This window comes from Schistocerca piceifrons, chromosome 5 (assembly GCF_021461385.2).
Source record: "Schistocerca piceifrons isolate TAMUIC-IGC-003096 chromosome 5, iqSchPice1.1, whole genome shotgun sequence".
Taxonomy (NCBI): Eukaryota; Metazoa; Arthropoda; class Insecta; order Orthoptera; family Acrididae; genus Schistocerca; species Schistocerca piceifrons.
The window spans coordinates 679,939,550-679,945,401 of NC_060142.1; the positions used below are offsets into that span (position 1 = coordinate 679,939,550).

Sequence of the window (5,852 nt, forward strand, 5' to 3'; positions counted from 1 at the left end):
GGGTGCCGGACCGAGACTCGAACTCGGGACCTTTGCCTTTCGCGGGCAAGTGCTCTACCAACTGAGCTACCCAAGCACGACTCACGCCCCGTACTCACAGCTTTACTTATGCCAGTACCTCGTCTCCTACCGCACACTCCGCTGCAGAGTGAAAATCTCATTCTGGAAACATCCCCCAGGCTGTGGCTAAGCCATGTCTCCGCAATATCCTTTCTTTCAGGATTGCTAGTTCTGCAAGGTTCGCAGAAGAGCTTCTGTAAAGTTTGGAAGGTAGGAGCCGAGGTACTGGCAGAAGTAAAGCTGTGAGTACGGAGCGTGAGTCGTGCTTGGGTAGCTCAGTTGGTAGAGCACTTGCCCGCGAAAGGCAAAGGACCCGAGTTCGAGTCTCGGTCCGGCATCCGTTTTAATCTTCCAGGAAGTTTCACTGTGTGGTATTGTTCCATAAAAACACGGGAGAACTGCCGGATATCAGTAACGTCCTGCCACGATATTTCGGCGCAGAGTCTTCTGGCCATCTTCAGGCGAGTGCCACTGTAGTAGTACAGGCGAGTACGCGCTGAGCTCCGCTATTTAAAGCCGTACTGAGGTGACATTGCGCACGCACTGCTCAGCGTGCGCGTTCATAACAACTCCGTGCGCTGCGCCTCGCGCCCTCCACGGTGAAAGCTTAGTGTATCGATATCAAGTCGATTTTGATCTTTATGCATATAGCTACGTCGACTACTAAGTTTCTCTATAACAGGATTCCAAACAGAGTTTAGCTGATAACCGCTATCTCGATTGATGAGACTCTCGTTGTCAGACAATCTTATTTCCACAGATTCATTGATAACCGAGCTCCAAAAGTTTGATGTATGGGCCAAAATTTTTGTGTCGTTGTAATTCATGGAATGGTCTGTGGAAATACAATGTTCGCCGATTGCGGACTTTGTGGGTTGGAGAAGGCGAGTATGCCGTTGGTGTTCCACAATGCGTTCCTGCACAGTTCGTGTTGTTTGCCCTATATATGATTTGTCGCATTCACACGGAATTTTGTATACACCTGGTTTACGCAGGCCCAGGTCGTCTTCAACGGATCCTACCAGTGATGAAATTTTGGAAGGAGGGCGAAAGATGTCTCTCGCTTGATACTTTCTCAATATTCTGCCTATCTGTTGTGACATTACAGCCTTTATCACTCCGATTTTTAACATGTAAAAGTTTTTTTTTCTGTATCCGCGTCAGTATGTGCGAACTTTTAACATATACCAATGAATGTTGTAACCAGATATCTTTGCCGCGCTCCTGAAAAGCACAGAATATCACAATAGCTATAAACTGTTATACGCTGCTATCGATCAGTAAAAAAAGAACGATGCACCTATGTTTCAAAATAACAATTGCCAATTTTTACTTCTGCAGGGAGCCGCGCCGCTCTCTAGCTGTTCTTCTGTGAATGTGTTGCGAGTCGGACGCAAAACTATTGTGCTCCATAGTGATATAATCGTTTTATTGTAAATTTAAGAGTTTGAGTGATTAAAAATATATGTAGCCACAAACAAGCGAGAATGTGTATCATGAAAATTCGCTCCACCGCCACAATGGGTGGCCATGTTAATGTAAGTTTCCATTTTATAATATAATACTTGAAGCCTTGAAGTTTATTTAATTTCAAAGAAAATCTCTCAACCTTATTTTCATTAATTATACTTGTGATAATCTTTTCTGTTTAAAAGATTTATGCAGCTTATGATCCAGCGTGTGTTCTGTCGGAACAGGAGGCTGTCGTGACGACATCGTTATAGTATTTATTCCAAGTTCTTTCAGTTCCGTTTATATGTTCGTACAAATCCAATTAGTTGGTCTCTTAGGTGTCTTTCATGTAACTTCTGTCTGTTTTCTCCGCGCGATCTTCCTCCGAAAAAAAAACTTCTGTTCATTTTTTAGTAATTTTCGATAACGCGAATGAGAAAAGACAGCCGCCTCCTGCTCCGAACGGAACACCACGACTTTTCTAACGTCGGAGAGTACCGCACGAATTTTCCGCTAAAAGGTAATAGAATTTTTTAAAGCTGGATCAATTGCACATGTTGCTGCTGTTCTCCGACAAATCTGGTGTGATTAATAGTAATTTATTCTGTCACGACAAAAAGAACCAATTTTATTTTTACCAAAGCAAAAAAGCTTTCAATTAAATTACTAAAAAAAAAAAAAAAATCATACCAGATCTGGCGCCCGAACAGTGACTCGACTAAAATATTGAAAGTGTCACGGTACTAATATATGATTGTCTTATTTCATGTATCGCTCTTTGGAAACCAATGCTGCATAAAATTACGGATGAGCAATAAATATACGCAATATTGAAGGACGCGGTATTTACACAAATATCTTGGGATTTAATAAGACGCAGATTTGCAGTTTTGAAGACAACGCCGAGTGAGTACCAAATTTTCGTTTGCCATAGTTCTGTCTAAAGAGTAGCTCACTTGACCTTCAAATTCGACCTCACTCTATCCTTTCTGTAGCTTAATGTAAAAAACCATTTTTTTTCTACATAAATATTTGAACATTTTCTGTAACCTTTTGCTTTGACTACTTGTTTTATACTGTAGTTAGTATTCTCGTGTAAGTTCAAGATGGATGCCATTTCAGTCTTTTCTGTGTAACAGCGTTGGCAATCAATTGTTTCAACGGCGTTGACTCCATCTTGTCTTTTTGCTACAGACGTGTGTCAGTTATTACCCACGTAACATTAGACATTTGACGAACGCGCCGCGACTTTAACTTGCGCGGCAAGAATAATTGACAATCAGAATTTCAGTTGGCAGTACCCATTTTAAGTTGGCAATAGTTGAATTTCATTATGGCGGACGGACAATCGAGCGCGAACTCTGCAGACAAAAGCGACGGCACTGTTAACAAACATTACCGACTCCGCTCACGCGGAACGACGGCCAGGACAGACGACAGACAAGAGGTAGCTAACGTGAACGACACTCAGCAGGAAACACCCACCTCCCCGATAACGGTATCAATTGACATTGTCAAAATGTTACAGGAACTGATACTAGACAGACAGGAGAGGGAACAGCGCGAACGTGATCGCGAACAGCGTGAGAAAGACAGAGACAAGTTTTTATCAGAGTTGAAAACGGATATGACAACACAGATTGACTCAGTTAGGAATGACGTAAATACCACCATTGATGCGAAAGTAGGTACCCTCACTACGCAAGTAGGCTCTCTCACAGCACAGATAGATTCGGTTAAGGGTGACGTCACGGCGCAAGTAACCACTTTGACAACACAGATAAGCACTCTGAATAACAAAATTGATAACATTGGTCAGAATCTCACACCTCAAATCGAAGCGCGTCGCAAAGAAACCGATTCGGTAAAACTTGCGTATAAAACAGTTGCAGACAGGTAGACGAGTTAGCGACAGCGGTAGCCACTGTAGGATCAAAAGTAAGTGCAATGGCGAATGACATTTCGGACCGAACTGTTGAGGAAAGAGTTAACAGTAGTGTTGCTTCGCACACTAAAGCACTTACCGAACATTACAAAGAATGGATTGATGTACAAGAGAAGCTTGTTGAGGAGAAGGTTACACGTGACTTGAAAGATGTTGTTAAATCCGCAACCTTAGGCATATTATCTGCACCCGCCAGTTCAGGAGACACTGTTTGTACTGAACTAGGCCAAATTAGACGAGTGTTTACCCGGGATTTGCCGGAATGGCGGAAGCAAGTAACAGATGAGATATCCGACCTGAAACAGCAAATTCAAATACTACAGTATGATAACCAGAGTGACGGGAAACACTCACTACCTTCTGAGCCAGATGAACATCAATACCAGACAACACAACACACCACAGTACATTCCGCGACCGAAAAATGAATTTAACGATTCACAAAACAACAACACTGAACAATTGACACTCACAACCCTCATGAAAGAGGAGAGTGTATTGAAACACACAGTTTTTCAACCATTCCAACCGGAAAAGCGAAATATTCATCCAGTCGTTTTCCAAAAGAACTTTTCAGGCGTCTTTCCAGCTGCCTGGAATGACAAACAGAGAATACAATTCATTACCGGATACATGCAAGGAGAAAGTGCTATATGGGGAACCGAGATGGTTGATAAGTGCAAAACATTTAGCGAGTTTGAGATGAATTTTTTAAGCAAATTTTGGAGCGCAGGTGTTCAGCAACGCCTACGCAAAGAGGTCTACAACGCCGAACCTTTCCATTCGAACAGTGGCGGACTTCGCCGGTACTTTGAAAAGTACTTGAGAAAGATACAATATTGGGACACTCCCATAACAACAAAAGATGTTATTATGATTCTTAAGTCTAAACTACCCATTTCCATACGCGAAAATTAGTGAACGTGTCAGAGGAAGATCAGGACTCATTTTTATCCGTCCTTGATTCGCTCGATCTTATACACGAAGACGCGCGTGTGAATGCTAACCGTAAGAACAACAACGCAGGCACGTATTCGAATGGAAACGGTAGTAATGGAAATGGATCACACGAAACACAATACGGAAACAACCAGTACAATAACCACAATAGAGGCCGAAACAATGGTTACCGAAATGGTAAACACAAAAACAAGCATTACGGCAACCAACCGTACAATCCAAAATACAACACGCAACAACAGTATTACGGGAATGCCCCATACCAATCAAACAATAACGGTAGTAACTTCTACCAGAATGGGAACAAATACAAGGGTAAACGTTGCAACAATCAAAATTGCGGAGGTCAGCTACCTCCACCACAACCCCATGGGCAGCCACAACACCAACAACAACAGCAATACACGCCTCAGCAACAACCATTCATGCAACAACAACAGTACACGCCACCACAACAGGACTTTAGATACAATAACAATAAACCAAGAAAACAATACAATCCACCGGTATATTTTACGCAGGCAAGTAATGTACCGATTTTTCAGCCTGGTAACCAAGTGCAGTACCAACAAGGGTTTGATACAAATCAACACACACAATGGGTAAAAAACCAGCGAGAATGGTCAAGTGATGTGACAGAAGAATCAAATCAGTCGCATCACAAGAAAGCGGAAAACTAAAGGCAGCACCTTTTCGCCTCCTTGGGGATGCTGCGGGACATAATGGGGGCAAACTCGACCTTGAACGACTTAACGTAATACGTTATGATCGCGACACTGACTTGAGAGACGATTTGTTGCAGGAAAATATTGAGACAGACTTGAATGACGTATGGGAAGACGAAGTACAAGCAATGACTAAAATTTACATAGCCAATACACCAATAGATGCTATTATTGATACTGGTGCAAACGTAAATGCTTTATCACTATGTATGTTTAAGAAAGTTTCTGCAGGGATGAAAATTTTAACGTTACCAGTACAAGGTTGTTCAGTAACAGGAGCGGTAGGATCTTTATCACAGCGAGTCAATTTGCAAGCTCAGGTACCGATAAGGATTAATTCTACTTCTTTCATGTGTGTATTTCTAGTAGTTAAGAATTTGTCAGTGTCATGCTTATTAGGAATGGAGTTCCTGAGGAAGAATAAGGCAGTGATTGATATAGAAAAGGGTATCTGTACAATCCGAGTAGGTGAACAGGAGGTAACGCTGCAATTGTTGTGTGGCAAGGTCAAAAGAGTCAACACTGAGCACAAAGTTAAGGTACGCAGACTGGTACAGCGAATGTTTTTGAACCAAGCACACATGACAAGACAGGGTAACAGTTGGGCGGATTTTGATACTGATGACGGACTTCCGACTAGAGAAGAGATTTTGAATAAAGTAAGCGAATCAAGTGAACTTGATTACATACAAAGGCAAGATTTACTGCAC

The 5,852-nt window shown here is 42.2% G+C and overlaps 1 non-coding gene across 1 annotated transcript; it reads left to right on the plus strand.

The window, feature by feature from the left end:
- The first annotated feature begins 323 nt into the window (after positions 1-323).
- On the plus strand, positions 324-398 carry Trnas-cga. The gene has a single exon. It is a non-coding gene; the product is annotated as a tRNA-Ser (tRNA).
- The last annotated feature ends 5,454 nt before the right edge of the window (positions 399-5,852 follow it).